The following is a 17436-nucleotide window of genomic DNA, read 5'->3' on the forward strand; positions in this document are numbered from 1 at the left end:
GCTACATGCATTAGCATTATAATTCCTATAGGCTTCACTTGTCAAGCCAGAAGATTATGTCCATTTTTAAATATAGTCTACGGTCCACGTGGACATCTGCGTCCACTTGAAAACATAAAAACTCACTGTTCAGTGCTGTGAAAAGAAAAATACATGTGAACAGGAGGCCATGTAACTGTTTACAGTAAAGAGTTGTCAGCCAATCAGGACAGAGATAGACAAAATGTCACCAACAACAGTGGTGCACCACGAAATGAGCTGTGTTGGTGTGGAAGTTAAGACAAGTTAAACAAAGAGTCCAATGCCGTTACACAACTCCACTCATGTACACAAATGTGATGACGCAGCACACTAATGATTAGACGTCGGTAGATAACAACGGTTGGTTTTGTGTGAGGAGCTTTTTCCTTGTCTGTAAACAGAGATTGTGAAAATCCTGAGGCCTCGATAGATTGTATCAAAAATGGAGTGTTCCAGTTACCTTGGTGAAGTCAATCAGGAAGTTAGAGTATACTGAATAGCCTCAAGGGGGCGACTTCACTGGTTACACAAATAACTGTTTGAATGGAAGTCTATGGGACACACTTTGGAGTTAATGGTTTCAATTACTATTATATAACTAATATATATTTTCCTTATCACTTAATCTGTTGATTATTTTCTCGACTCATCGAGTACTTGTTTGTGAAATGCCAGAAGATGTTGAAAAACGTTGATGAGTGTTTACCAAACCTGGAAATGATGATGTCCTTGAATGTCTTGTTTTGTCCACAAATGTTTTCCAGGAAATATTCACATGTAAGAAGCATGTTTTAATTATTGATAAAAACACTGAAACCGATGAATCCGTTATCAAAATAGTTGACAAAGAATTAGTTGAACAGTTTAATGTTGCTTGTTTTATGTGTATTTTGTAATTGTCCAATAAGCGAGTGGTTGCAGGTGATGTTTGTGGGGTTTGAAAACAGGAGCTCAGATTCTGGCGGTTGCTGGTCTGTGAAAAAGGGGAAGTTCATTTCAGGCCCAGTTATTTATACACAAATTCCCCCAGCTGAGTTTCCCTCCTTTGCCTGGTCCGTGCTGTCTCACAGAGATCAATTAAAGCTTCCACTGGTTTGGACTCACTGTTACACTGCTACACGAATGTATGATTGTAAGCAGAATTGTATTTATTTTAGTATTTTTTAATTACATTTCATCACTACCATATCTACTTTTATATTTTATTGTAAATCCTAATTGTATTCTTATTTTACCTTACTCATCTAATTTCTTTTTTTAACTGTATTAAATTAATATTTTCACTAATGTCACTTTTTCACTACATGATCCCAGCTCGCCTCGCCTCAGCATGGCACGGCTTGACTCTACACACTTTGGTTGGTTTTCCATGACTACAGTACCTCCTCTATGTGGGCGGGGTCATCACAGCACGGCTGCATGAAACTGCCGTGACTTTGTTTTATATGCGACGCACACAAACCAGTGACTAGTGACTGGTAAAGCAGTTGTTTTCAGTGTAATTAATGTAATCATTAGAATTGTTAATTAAAAAGATGAGTTCAGTACTTCCTGCATGACTGGAGCACAGACTCCCTCTGAAATACAGTGATCGCAGGCTTTCAGCAGTGCTGTCACTAAATACACCAGACTCCTCTGTTAAATATTGAGATTTAAGACATTTCCATGCTAAATGGTGGAGATTAACACATGGTTCCGGGATCTTAAAGTCATTTTAAGTGATCTACATTTCGGCATTGTTGGGTTTGATTCTTGTGTTGGACTCATGCCTCTTCCAGTGACCGGCAGTCTGATGATGTCATGTATCGCTTGGAACCTTCGCCAGAGCACGTGCTTAGAACAGTACCAGGTACTGTCCCTCATGGAAAAGCAAGAAAGCCGTGCTGAGGCGAGTCAAGTCGTGAAAAGCGATATAATATTTCTAGTCTTCAGCGTTTCATTATTACTGATTATTGATATCTTTGACAGTTTCACTGATTATTGATATCTTTGACAGTTTCTAGTCTTCAGTGTTTCATTATTACTGATTATTTATATCTTTATTTATTGATATTAAAGATTCCTTATTTAAACCTGTAGATCATAACGTTCAATGCTGATGAAGTCTGTCAGCTCCATATGACTTTCTCTGTGTTTCTCAGTGTCTTTAGGTTCAGACAAATGGAGGCAACAGCAAAGTTTAGATTAGGTAAATGCTGCTGCATTGCTTGATGTATGAAGACTAGGCCTAAGCAGAACTCGTCATAATTACTTGCAGTGTTGTGGACACTGTCCACTTGACGTGAGATTCCATGCAGAACAATGAGTGAGTTACGTCAAGCAAGAGAGAGAGCACATGACGTGATGCCTGGGAAATTAAAATCACAGAAAATGACAAAGACTGACTTTGCTCATGATCCCAAGGATCCCAATCACTCGTCCAGATGCAGCGTGTGCTGCAAGTGGGTGAAGCGGCTCTTACAAGTTGCCCTCCCATCTTCAGCTGTGTCAGCAAATTTGGTCCTGGAAAGTCCTTGAAAAGGACTCACAAATCAAATAATACACAGGGAATCTGAATCTGAAATCTGACCAGTACGTCTTATGAACAGTGTTTTCCCAACTTCCCACATGTGCACCCACTTTTTAAAGATGCACTGTTAACTATGATGTAGATGAACTGTTGTGACCCAAATCACAATATCAGTTGAGACGAAAGCACAACACGACCACTACATGTAGTATGGTGAGCATGAATGAGTCAAGTCCCACAAGTGGCTTTCTTTAACTGACTTAATGAAGCATCCAAATCTTCATTAGCACTATGAAAACTGTACACATAAAATATTACAATTTTGCAAAAATAGTAAATAAAATCAGACCAGACAAACGTAGGCTACACACATGAAAAAAAATAATATTATACAGCAACAAAAAGTACCTCGTTGGCTGCATGCCACAAATGAGGGGATAGAAGGGTCCTTGAAACTTGTCCTCAGTGTCTTTGCAAAGAACGAAAACCTTATAAAGTTTGAGAATAATCAGACACGACCGTGACGTCGTCTAACAGTTCCAGCATCTTGTCAATTTCCGTCAGGAAGAACCAGAAGTGAGTAACCAAACTATGTCTCCACAATAAGGGGAGACCAGGGTTGTAGATGATGTACACAAGAATAATCACATCAATCAATATCTCAGTATCGTGAAAACCAACATTAATATGAAATGTAAACATGTATATATATAAATGTAAATAACTATGAGTTAAGGATATAAATAAATGTCATCAGTGAACTGTATGCACCGTCATGGATGCACTTACTTCAAGTGTCTCTACTTTTTCCAACTGCTGCTGCTGAATCATCTTCAATCTCCTGTGAAGCTTTTCCAACAACCTCCGCACCACTTTGCTTGGGCCAATCACTGGAAGTGCTGTTGTTGCCGCCACAGCCCTGTTGGTCGGACACAGCCGTCACAAATCCTAACAAAAAAGCTTGTAACGTTCTGCTTATTTGTTTGATGACCTATAACATAGATGTCCCATGACCTGACCCAGTCTTTAGGAATCACTGTGTTCAATAAAAGCTGTAATTCTCACCAAGCTGGAGCCAAATATGATCGTGAGCGGGTGCACAGGTTGATGCAGCTTCCTTAAAAAGAGAGTTAGAGGCTGAGGTGATGAGGAGGAGGAGCAGCAGCGGGGGCAGTAGCAGGGGCAGCAGCAGGGGCAGCTTTAGTGGTCAGAGTTTAGGAGAAGAAGAAGACACACGGTAGAGGAGGATGACTCTTAAATTGGAAAGCTTGTGCCGTGGCAGCTTCTGTCAACACCTTTAGCAGGTGCAGCACGCATGAGGAGAAATAATGAGCTGTTGATGGGTTATAAAAATATAACATGGTAATGATGTAACCACCGGACAGAACCCTTTGCAACATTGATTGGTTGTTCATTAGTGGTGTTTTAGCCTTTTATATGTGTGTTTCATGATTTGAAGCAGAAGCTTACCGTGATGCAAATGAAGATCATTTGCTCCACCCACATCAACCTATGCAGCATTACTTTGCGTTACAGTATCAGGAGAAGAGAGAAGGTGCAATGATGGTGTAAACAGCAGCACATGTGGTGAAGCTTTGATCTAACGGGCGGTAGGATGAGGTCGAAACCTTTTTTCTTGCTGCTGTTTGTGGAGCTAAACGACATTTTCCCTTAGCGGGATCCACCGCAACAGGGTCAGAATGTAGAGAAATACGCTGTGATTTCTCAGAATGAAGGATGAATGTGGAGAGATGGAGGTATAGAAGCTGGAGGAGGCTGAGGGATGAAACCAACACATGCAAACATGTAACATTTAGGAGGGTTTATGAGCAGAAATGGAATATACTACCTCTGAATGTGTTTGTACAGGTGAAAAATAGCTTTAAAATAAACATAGTTTGGCTTTCTTAGCCTTAGGATTAACCTTTTATAAATACTTTATTTAAGGGGATTGGTCTAAGGAGGCCGACACTTTGCATCACCCTTTTGTGATGTATATTTTTTGTATATATGTGCATATACAGGAGAAATATATGACTTATATACATATATATATTTGTATATAAATATATTTTTTAATATTTATTATTTTTCTTTATGTATATCTATATACTATTTTTAATACTTTCTTTACTTTTTGCTGGTATTTTTGAGTGGACAGTAATGTAAGAATTTCATTGTACAGAGAAACGTGTTTCTTTCCTGTGCATATGACAATAAACACTTTGAATCTTGAATGTAGTTTAATTTGTTTTGGCACATCCTCATAACACTTTGCTTCTGTGGTTTCATAGTATTAAAATTAGTATTCTGCACGGTCCCTGCGTCTCATCTGGTCGACGTGAAACACCCCTTGCATTTCTGACTCACTCGCCTGTTTCCTCCACTAATCCACACACAGAGTCCAGACTGAGACTGACCGTATGACTGACTGCTTCTCTTCCCGTATGACTGAACATCAGAAGTCCTGTCTCGTAGGCTGCCCAGTGATGTGGTGCTGATCCACACCTCTTTCTGTCCATCAAGATGTTTGCAGGGTCTGACTGCTGTAGTAGCTGTAACGGCTGTATATGCTGTACTACTGTAGCTGCTGTATCTGTTGTAGCTGCTGTATCTGTTGTAGCTGTTGCAACTGCTGTAGCGACTGTAGCTGCTGTAATGGCTGTAGCTGCTGTACTACTGTAGCTGTTGTACTACTGTAGCTGCTGTATGTGCTGTATGTGTTGTAGCTGCTGTAATGGCTGTAGCTGTTGTAGCTGCTGTAGCTGCTCTAGCGGCTGTAGTTGCTGTAACTGTTGTAGCTGCTGCTGTTGTATCTGTTGTACTACTGTAGTTGCTGTATGTGCTGTATGTGCTGTAGCTGTTGTAGCTGCTGCTGGCTGTAGTTGCTGTATCTGTTGTATCTGTTGTAGCTGCTGTATCTGTTGTATCTGTTGTAGCTGCTGTAGTTGCTGTATGTGCTGTAGCTGTTGTAGCTGCTGTAACGGCTGTAGCTGTTGTAGCTGCTGTAGCTGCTCTGCGGCTGTAGTTGCTGTATCTGTTGTATCTGTTGTAGCTGCTGTAGTTGCTGTATGTGCTGTAGCCGTTGTAGCTGCTGTAGTGGCTGTAGCTGCTGTAGCTGTGGCGGCTGTAGCTGCTGTGGCGGCTGTAGCTGCTACTGTAGCTGCTGTAGCTGCTGTACTACTGTAGCGGTTGTAGCTGCTGTAGCGGCTGTAGCTACTATAGCTGCAGAGGGAATGACAGCACAATCAGTGTGGAAAGGACATGAAATGATCCCTTTTCTGTGTGTAATTTTAGTGTACACTGCAATAAGTGAAAATCTTAATATTATTACATTATTAGTATTATGAAATATCTGTCACGCTTACCAACACTTTAGTAAAAAAATATTTTTATCTTATCTACTTATCTTCCCTGCTAATAGATAAAGCTTTTTTAGTTTTTTAACGTAATTATTACAGTTGTTACACTTGAACCTTGGCCCCCAAAAACACAGGAAGTTGTTTTTTGGTAAAGCAGCTTATGTTTTTGTAACATCTGCTTTGTAAGATTGCAACCTAAATATTTTTTTGTTATTTCAGTAAAAGAAAAGAATGAAATTCAAATAATACAAATGAAGATATGAGTATGAACACAACAGTCTGTCTGTTTTTCAATTTACAAATATAAAATGATTTCAGTTTGTTAAGCGAATAGTGACAAAAAAATGATAATCATAAAATAAAAATGATTGGGTCATTCCATGCCTAAGTCTAAGAGAAGTGAAATGATGTAAAATCAAGATTCTTTTTGTGATGAGAGGGAAAGAAACTCATGTTGAAAAAGAAACTGGTTTATAAGAGATTATCTTCAATGACAGCACTGCAGAGGTTCCATATGCTGCCATTGTTTACCGTTTATCCCCCTATGACTCATTCACAGTGAACAGAGCCTCTGGCTTACACACACACACACACACACTGCTTTCACAGTTCATTGTTTGGCATTTTATAGATTTCCATCAGTTTCTTTCTGTTGCTATTTACAGTTTTATGATCAAATCCATTTAGGTCGTTAATTCATTAACAAACGTAAACAGTGGAGCAGAGCAAACAGGCCGGAGGATGAAGGAAACCCCTCCCTTCATCTGTGTTAATGCTGCTGCTGCTTCATCTAAGCCATAGTTAGCCCCAGAGGGGAATCACTGTTTCCACTGTGTTTAGGTGAAGACACAACAACACAACACAACAGTATGGCTCACGTTGTGTGTGTGCAGGTCAGAGGATGATGTTTCAGGGTTAAAGCTGGATTAGTTTACAATGCCAATAAAATGAATTCAATATTTGGACAATCAATACAAAAGGGACAGTTTTGACAGTTGCAGTTTTGCAGAATTGACAAGCTTTCCTTGGATTTTGTCATGATTTATTATTCATCCATTCATCCATCCATCCGTCTTCTACCGCTTTATCGTCCACATGAGGGTCACGGGGGACGCTGTGCCAATCTCAGCTGACATAGGGCGATAGGTGGTTTAAACCCTGGACAGTCTGCCAGTCCATCACAGGGCCACATACAGCCATCAACTCTCACACTCACACTATGGTGCATTGAGAGTGTCCAATTTACCTGATCCCCATATTGCATGTTTTTGGACTGTGGGAGGCAAACCCACGCAAACTCCATACAGAAGAGCCCTTGTTCCGACCGGTCACGAATACCAACCGTGTGTCCCCCATGAAAGTTTTAAACTGCTGTGAAATATGTTCGATAGATTTAAAGAAATACTTAGAAGGAATAAAACAAAGCCATGGCGTTTAAATGATGTGTTGTTTTTCCTTTATCTGAGCAATTATCGCAGGTAAGACGAATAGCAATATTTCAGAAAAGTAGCCAGTGTCAGCAGGTCAGCATACAGCTTTAACAGTTCAGTGTTTTCATGGATAATTGTGCACTCTGAGAGTGAACACTTTGTTTAGTCCACGCATTTGTTGGAACATATTTTGACTGATTACTTATCTGCACTGAATGTTTGTATCCCATGTTCAAATGAAAACAAGAATATATTTGGGAATTTCTGATCCTAGTCTTGTGTGTTGATCAGAGTCGTGATTTAAGGTTAGGTTTGGACCTCAGAGGATTTTCAGATTTGGGAATGGCTGGCTGCCTTAAAAATATGTTTACCACTTAATGTTAGAAGGAGTTTTCTGACTTTAAAGTGAAGTTTGTGATCGTGTACCACTGAGTTTACAATATTTCACTGTTTCGTCAACATGTCAACTCTATCATGTGATGAAGCTAACAGCGTTGTTTGAAGCGGAACTGCTGCAAATGTGTTCGCCCTTTTCTCTGTGGAGCTGTGGTGTTTTTATGGCACCACTGTAAACATCCATGCGTTGTCTACCTCTTTATCGCCACTGTTGTAAAAACTCCCCCCTGGCAATGTGCATTCGTTTTCAAAGGAGTCGGTGAACACAAGCCATGGAGCCATGTCCATGCCGCATCTGTTTACTCATGTGTGGCCCCTGGCTCGCTCAGACAGTTGCTGGCTCTGTTATGATGACCTGCGGGCCAATCATGACCCTCGTGAGATGTTGTGTGGCCTGCAGCCTCCGTCTTATAATGTATTATTTATGACCAGGGATGGACTTGGACAAAAAAAATAATTGCCCTGGGTCACGTGTCACCCAGATGTTGCACTCCAGATGTGGAAAGAAAGGCAATTTTTCTTAAATTATTTCACTCCTACGCTGCTTAGATTTGGTTACGTTTCCATTTAAAAATGATAATTGTGACAATGAAATTAAATTTTTTATAAAACAGTGCATCTTAATGTTACTGTTTAAAAAAAAAAGTAAAAAAGAAAAGCCCCCCGGAAATCTTCACCTTATCAAATATGGCCCTTTCAAGAGTATTTATTTTCCTCTTGAAAAAACAGGCAAAAACACTTCTTCACAGAAGGAAAAACTAAACTTGATGAAAACAAAATCACTTCTTTACAGAAGGAGAAAAAACAAGACTTGACTTGGCACTTGAGCTATGGTGAAACAAACTTGGACTCTGACGTGTCCTCTCGAAAGCATAAACGACGCACTGGCAAATGACAAAGACACTGGGGACACTACACTACCGGTCAAAAGTTTTAGAACACCCCAATTTTTCCAGTTTTTTATTGAAAATGATGCAGTTTAATGTCTCATTGTACTCTGAAATGAAAGCATAGAAAAAATAAACAATTAAGGTCAAAAAAGAAATCATGGAATCAATTTATAAACCAAAATATATTCTATATTTTGACTCATCAAAGTAGCCACCTTTGGCAGATATAAAAGCCGAACACACTGGTGGCATTCTTTCTACAATGGAAATCAAATATTCTTCTTCCCAACTCTGTTGCAGAAGTTCCCATAAATGTGTGGCACTTTGCTTTCACTCTTCTGTCCAGTTCATCCCAAACCAGCTCGATGGGGTTTAAGTCTGGAGACTGTGCCACTCCATGTTTTCAAGCTTACCATCTTGTTCTTTTTTCCTGAGGTAGTTCTGGCATAGCTTAGACGTATGTTTTGGGTCATTATCTTGCTGTAGGATGAACCCGTGACCAGGTGCATACCAGAGGGTACTGAACCAAAACGGCTACCACAGCCTCTCACTCTGTACAAGTCATCGACCCTGGATCCAGAAAAACAGCCCCAGACCATCACGCTTCCTCCTCCATGTTTGACAGTCACACACTGAGAAACCATCCTTTCGCCTACTCGACGGCGTACGAAACTCCTGCGTGATGAACCGAAGATTTCAAACTTTGATTCACCTTCTTCCAGTCTTCAGTCGTCCATTGGTGGTGTTTCATGGCCCAGGCAAGCCTCTTCTTCGTACTCTGACGTCTTAGCAATAGCTTTCTTGCTGCAACTCGAGCGTTCAAACGTGCAACTCTAAGTCTTCTCTCCACAGTTGAAACTGAGACTTGCTTACTATGACCAATATTAAGCTGTGCTTGAAGCTGTTGCCCTGTGAGCCGCCTGTCACGCAAGCTGTTGACTCTCAGAAACTTGTCTTTTGATTCTGCTGTGGCTTTGGGTCTGCCAGACCTCTTCCTGTCACAGTTTTGATGGTGAAGGAAACTGTACTCACTGACACTCACTTGACTTTCTTCGCTATTACTCTGTAGGAAAGCCCTACATTTTTAAGTGTTATGATGGTCTGTCTCTCTTCCATTGTTAATTGCCTTTTTCTTGCCATTTCTATGGTAACACACTACTTTCTATAGTACAATACTGTTCAAATGATGCTCACAAAGTTATGGTACCACAGTGTGTCTTATGCAGACAGAGGGGGTTGTAAGTAATATAGAAAAGTTGGAACACCTGTAGTAATTGGTAGAACCAACTTTCAAGGCTTGATCAACCTCCATTGCTGCAGAACAGCTCTAAGTTGTTAACCCATTTCTTGTTCCCTGAAAAAGACCATTCTGAAATGTATATTATTCTTCAGTTTTGGTTAACCTTACCTTTTTTTTTTAACCTCTAGCAGTTCACAAGGGGTGCCTATTTACCTTTGTACCATTTCAAGCTATTCATTGGATTTGAATGGTTTGAATTTCAATAAAAAAACTGGAAAAATTGGGGTGTTCTAAAACTTTTGATGGGTAGTGTATAGGGAAGAGGGAATCAAGGGCAGGTGTGAGTGAATAAACAACTGAATAAACCACGCGGCAGGAAAACATGACATTTACCAAAATAAAAGGGGAAGAGAAAAATCAAACCTACACCAAAAGTGACATGAACTTAACGTGACTTTAAACCTAATCTAACACAATAACTAAACTAAGCGAGACACTAACAGACTTCACGTTTCATGACAAAAGGTTTGGACACCCTTGTCCTAAAATAACTCTATAGCTGCCTTGATCTTATAGCTGGTACCTTGCTCGGGTATGTGTGCCGTAAAGCAATTCATGTTTTTCACAAACTCTTGATTCTGACTCCAGGTTGACGACCCAGATCTTGCGAGGCTGTTTTTGCGCTAGAGTGAAGACAGCCCCCAATCTCCCCCCAACAAGCCATTTAACCACCACTATGACCCTGAAGCTGTTAAATTAGGGTAAAATGACTGCATAGTTTTGCTTTATTTTGTGCTATAGTGTCATTAAACGAGAAAAGGTGAAATGAAATGATGGTGTAAACAGCTGCAGCACATCTGGTTTAGCTTTGATATATTGGCCAGTAGAACAATGTCAAACTTCTCTGACCTGTTTGTGGAGCTAAATGACAGAATATTCCCAAGCACCATGGCAACTCAACGAGGTCAGAGTCAGTGTGGAGAAATACGCTGTGATTTCCCAGAATGAATGATGAGCAGAAGCTGGAGAGCTGAGGGATGAAAACAACACTTCATGTTTTCACTCGTTCCTCCCTAAAGGGCACAAACGCTGTGAAGTTAACACATTTTCATGTTGGGTCATAAAGACACTAATGGACAAGCTGCAGTGACGTAACCGTCAGTCACGTTTGCCTTCATATTGTGGAGCGTTGTTGTCTGGCAGAACGGCACATGATGAATTATATGGAGACAATTACTGAGGATGAATAGAGGCGAATGTGTTAGAAGAGGTTGTGAATGATCAGAGGAGACATTAGAAGACAAAACAATCAAGGAAATTATGGAAAGTGGTCGTAATGGCAGAACCAGGTTTTCCCGTTTCCTCGAGAACTTGTACTAATCACACCCTGATTGATGTCACGGGAGTTTTGTTAAGAGCTAATGGAGAGGCCCCCTTCTTAATCACAGCCTGTAAATTAACTTTGAAAACAAAGCTATCCTCTCCTCACCATTTTCTTCTGGGCTGCCTCCAAGCTGATCACTTAACTATTACCAGCAGTGTCCATGGAAACGTCCATTTACCCCCAGTGGTTTCCTCAGCAGTCTGCAGTAAACAGACACACGAGAGCCTCAACTCATCCTACAGCAACTCATGACCAGTGTTTCGTCGAATAATGACACTGTTCACTGGTCACCATCATATTTTAACACTGAAGCTTCCTTGAATCAATAGTTGTTGTTGTTGATGAAGGTTTTGGGCCCTCATGCATGGTGACCTTACGTCATGCGCTTTGACCTCATGGGACATGATTTTAGTTTTAACACAAACTAAGGATGTTAATAATTAACTATTAACTACCTTTTTTAAAAAATATGCTGCTTCCTATGTGGGAGTTTAAGTACATTTGGGGGCGTTGAGAGGATAACTCTCTTTTCTGTGAATTTTCAAAATCGTATGATGAGAATGAGAATTACTGGGCGTAAACTGGAAACTTTCAAAATTGACGATTGGGAGCTTAAATATAGTTGGTAAATAAGATATTGTATAAATATGTTCGGGTGAAACAATCAGATTTGATGCAGTAAGGAATGTTTTAATCAACATTTGTTTGTTAAGATGTCTGTTTATGTCAATGTCAAAAGAAAGCTGTAGGGACATACAGTAGAAACATTTATCAAAGAGCACAAATGTCTCATAAGCGACACAAAGCACTTTTCACTTTAGGTTTTAAGTCGTATCCTGATTCTCTGTTTATGTAAACAAATGAGGACTAATTCTTATTCATGTATGATGTAATAACCTCCATAACAGCATAAGTGGATGACAATGTCTTTAATAAAGGTCACTCTCAGCTTTATATATGGGTTCTTGTGTCCCACTTGTCATTTCTTTTTATCTACCAAAGAGCCTGCACTTGAGCTCCTGTGTTATCCAGTGTGTTATCCATTGTGTTATCCGGCGTGTTATCCATTGTGTTATCCGGCGTGTTATCCATTGTGTTATCCGGCGTGTTATCCAGTGTGTTATCCAGTGTGTTATCCAGTGTGTCCAGCTCCGTCTTTGTTGCGTGTTTGTCTGAGTTCAGGGCACAGCTTTGATGTTGACTGCTTCTAATTAGTGTTGGTGCTGCTTTCTAATGAAAGAAAAGCACGCACTGTTGTTCTGGTTGCATTAATGCTTGTCCGTGCATGCGTATATGCACTCAACCCTCTATTCTCTTCGATTTCAAGGAGTGCACTATGCATTTTTATTTGGTCCCTGTCATGTGTATTTCATGAGGCTGCACTGTTAATGACGTATGGCTTTTTTGGAGAGGGATTTGTGCAATTTGGCTGTTATTGTCTTCTATTTGGATAGCAACTCAAATCCTTATCACATATTGTTGCTTTTTGGAAAATCAATATATTTATTTGTAAGTGTAACAAAAACCCAAAAGCACTTATTTTCAGGTGTGAACCAGTGTATCTAGCAGTCTTGTACCTAAACAGGATACTTGAGTAAAAGTACAATATTATTGGAGTAAAAGCGTCCAGGTATATGACATTTACTGTACTTAAGTATCAAAGTAAACAACAGTTTTCATCGATGTAAAAGGTACTTAAGTTTTAGAAGTAAAAGTGAGAAGTTAGAATTGAGCGACAGTAGCATAGTGACATAGTGAGTTGACTTTCAACTGTGTTCAATTTCCGGCTCTGCTAATCTATATGTGTCCTTGGGCAAGACACTTCAGACAGCTGTGAACTACTTTGAAAGATGCATGATAGAAACGAGACCAGAACAGAGCTATAGACTATAAATACAGACATTACATTACATGACATTTAGCAGACGCTTTTATCCAGATCGACTTACAATGGAATTGAGTACAATCAGCGAGGGGTGGAGTCAAACCTGCGACCATTGCGACCATGATGTCTCCACTCCACCCCCACTATTGAGAGACTATTAACAACTCTTCTTCTGTTGATTTGATTTGGTTGTAATTAGGGATGCACGATATATCGCCATTAATATTGGTATCGGCTGATGTTCGTCATTTTTTAACATATCGGCGTGTGTTGAGGAGAGAGAATGTCAGCGGTGTGGGTGATTTTTCAGGGTGTCAATAGAAGATACGTGAAAAGCATTATGCAAGACTTGCAAAGTCGAGGTAATGCGCGGAGGGTTCCGCGTCAAGTCATTCAATACCACAAATTTGATTATGTCATTTGAAAAACCGTCACCCTGAAGTACACAAACAACGGCAGGAAGCTAACGCTAGTAACATTAGGCAGCAGACAAAAAGAAAGCAGCGCAGCTGGGACTCGACCAAAGGAAGACAGTGGCCAGGGCAATAACGATCAAGGTAATGGAAATGATTGCTCTTGACGACCAGCCGAGGGTTCCGACGGTTGATAGCGCATATTGAACCCCGCAACAACCTGCCAAGTCGGCGCTACTTTTCCGATGTTTTGCAATTGAATAAATATCTGGTTGCCATGAATACTGGCAAGTTTGATAAAGTATTTTAACATGTTTTCTTTTATTATGGCAGCTCTTAGTAGAGCTTGTCAGGTATTGTTTCTCATATTTGTTGTGTAGTTTTATTGTGAAGGGAAGTGGCGTGGTTGTTGTTGCTGGGAGGAAGGGTTGTTGACTTTATTTACGTACCCAGTATAGACGCCCTTATCTCGGTTACAGTAACTTTGGCAGGGTATTATTTTTATTTATGTTCATGTTTGTAATTTATGATCCAAACTTTCTCACAGGAGTTTAGTGAGTTGAGGGAGTTAAACTGTACTTTAATTTAGTTACACACTTGCTACAAGTGGTAAAGGTTTCTAAAAACCTTTACCACTTGTAGTTGGTTACTCAGAAACTTTTTTTTTAAAACATATATCGATATCAAGAGATATCGGTTATCGGCCATAGCAGCAATATTAATATCGGATATCGGTATCGGCGGAAATAGTCATATCGGTGCATCCCTAGTTGTAATGAGTAACAAAGATAGTTAGGGAAAATGTATTGGAGTCAAACAATGTACACATGCATGACTGTTGTGTTATTTGTTGATCCAGGTGCAAATTGTCACAGTTAAAATGTTAAATGTAAAATGTTGGGATGAAAATCAGCACATGTTCTGTCTCTCCGCTCAAACACCAGCCACTGCCATTCAAATTTCAAGCTCCACTTTCACTCTCTGTCTAGTCGGTGTGAAGCTTGTTGACTCCTTCCCTTCCTTTTATAAAAACTGGAGCTGTCTCTTTATCATGATTCTCTCTCCACCTCTGGAAGCAAAGTGTGAGTGACTGAGAGCCTCGTCTCACTGAGCATCTCACACAGCTGCAAGTCCATGTCAGATTCACTACCTCCCTCAGCTCTCAGGCCACTTCTTGGCATTTTTCATAATCAGGCATTGGGCGGAGTTAGCAGAGTTAATGCAAGAACATCATCAGCATCAGCTTCATAGAGTTGGACATCTGAATAAAGCAAGAATGTTCACACAACGCTCATTATAGGGCTGCCAACTCTCCCACTCTCTCACACCACACCTCCAATTTCTCACGCCTACAAAAATGAGTTTATCTATCTTGTAGAAAAGGCCAGTGTGCTCCTGATGCTCTGTCTAGTCTAGAGACGCCATGCACTCACTCATGAGAGGACCTCAGTGAGAGAACAGCGGCTTGTTAATGATATCTCATGTATGGAGAGATTGAGGGCAACCGTGGCACCTTGTGTGTGTTAAACTGCCCCGTTGTCTGTATTAATTGAGCCTCATTTGTTTTTTTGTGTTACAGCTCGGGCTGTAAAGTCGACTGGTTGATTCTGATTGGTCGGCTCGTGGTTGATTTGATTTCATCTGGAGGAATGTACCAAGTGCTAAAGGGGGTGATTTCAGAGCCCCCCCGTTTCACAGTTACAGCATGTCTTCAGAGAACACCCCCCTTGTTTTCAGTATTAAAGAACTAAAGAAGAAGGATTAAAGAACGCCCGGTTGTTTTATATAATTTTGAGCTTTTCATGTGAGGCTCCTCCCGTCGGTCCTCCTCTAACATCCATGTCAAAGACATCAGCAGTGTAGCCGCATTTTACAAAAAAAGATGGCAGGAAAAAAGTTGAATGCAAAGTTTGCATATCACAGCTCGACTACAAACATGACATACTCTACATATAGTTATATCATAATTATGTTCATTTGTGAGTTGGAGAGTGATATATCCTACACATGATGCGTTATTACGGCCACATGTGGTGCGCAATTAAAGGAGCAGTCAGGACATTTTGTTTAAAGCTGTGTATTTGGCTATAAGACAATTTATTTTATTCATTTATGTATTCTTTGTTTTTATTCACATTCCTTGGATTATCTGCTTTATCATCTACAAAATCTATAGTTTTTTTTAATCTAAGCTTACTCAGGTGAAGGCCCTGCAAATGTAGGATGTAGGCTATGAATCTGAATGAATTTAGCTATTGCACATCTCCAGCAGGCCACCCCAAAATCCACCAGAATCCAGACAGCATAGTCACAACAAAGTGCCAGTACCTACTGTATGTACAGGCACTTGTACCTAATGTATGTTCAAGTACATTAGGTACCTAATAAATGAATGAATAAATGTACCTAATGAATGAAGGAAATGTACAGTTACGTTTACACCACTGTTCAGTCAATTGTGCAAAAAAGAAACGTGGATCCTGGATTCTGTTGATGCACAAACTATAGGTTTCTTTCATCCACTATGTTGCTATTAATATCACGCTCATCTGGAAATGCAACAGCTGATTAGTGTGTGTTTGTGTTTGTTTGTGATTCAGTCAACACTGCTGCTATAATTTACTGCCCCCCTCATGCAGAGAACACTAAATGGCATGAAAACATCTGTGACTCATACCTTTCTGCTGGGGTTCTCTCCCCCTATCTCCCTCTCTCTCTCCCGCTTTCTCTCACTCACTCTCTCTCTCTCACACGCACACACACACACACAGAGACAGAGAGTCTGGTTTCCATGACTTCAGAGGACATTACATCGATTGACATTTGTTTCCTCCAACCTTAACATGTAACTACTACTAGCCTAACCCTAACCTTAACCTCACCATACAAGCTGTCTTCTTCTTAAAATGTAATAATGTAATAATGTAATAATGTTACTTTATGGGGACTTTCTTTTTGTCCCTATAAGGACTGTGTGAGCAGATGTGGGTCCTGACAGCATGAGTAATACTGGGAACACACACACACACACACACAGGTTTGTGCAGCTATCTGCATTTATTTAGACATCCTAAAGAAGCGTTATTCTTAACAGTCAATGGTCCTAAACTTAACCAGTTCCTCAGAAAGGAGGTTCTGCCACCAGGTTTTGGTCTCCATGAGGACTACTGGTCCTGACAAGGTGAGGGCTTATGACAGATAAGGTCCTACAGAGGTTATATAGTACACACACTCATCTCACATCAGTGTAGATAATATTTGTGCAGCTAGAATATACATTATGTACAGAATCTGAATTAACATCCTGTCATGCGTCATATATACATATTGTTGTCATATGTGAGCTGGTCATAAACTCAGTGCTTGTTGACTTAGTGATCGTTAATGTCAACATATTATATTATATATGTGCAGTGTAAAAGACGACACCGTACAAACAGAAAGTCACTTGTTCACCAAGTTGAATTATTCAAGTGTGCTCAAGCCATGAGTTTAGTATTTTAGCCAGAAGCCATGTGGGGGTGGAGCCTGACTGAGACTGACTTGTCCACTCCTGCAACCTTGCCTTTATCAGGCACTAGGTGTCCATTGCATGTTGTCCACATCCTGTTACATGCTGTTCTTTGCCGTCTATTTGCATGTTGACTTGATGTACCTGTCCAGAGATGAGAGGGATCACTGTGATTGGCTGTTTAGCTCCAGCCAATCAAAGACAAGAAGATACTGATGAAGCAAGCAACAATGACTACTTTGCTACCATGAGCCATGTGACGACCAAATGATAAGATATACAAATACTGCAGGTTATATGTTCCCTTTTTCCATTGGTAAATATAGATTACTGCCACCTGCTGGTAAGGAGAGTGATATCCTCATGCGTGCATGTGCTGGTTGCTTATTGGCTTA

The 17436-nt window shown here is 40.3% G+C and overlaps 1 protein-coding gene across 1 annotated transcript in view; it reads left to right on the forward strand.

Moving 5' to 3' along the window:
- lrrc75a (leucine rich repeat containing 75A) overlaps nucleotides 1-17436 on the forward strand; it is a 62344-nt gene that overhangs the window by 1250 nt on the left and 43658 nt on the right. The window lies entirely within an intron of this gene.

This window comes from Solea senegalensis, linkage group LG8 (assembly GCF_019176455.1).
Source record: "Solea senegalensis isolate Sse05_10M linkage group LG8, IFAPA_SoseM_1, whole genome shotgun sequence".
Lineage (NCBI taxonomy): Eukaryota > Metazoa > Chordata > Actinopteri > Pleuronectiformes > Soleidae > Solea > Solea senegalensis.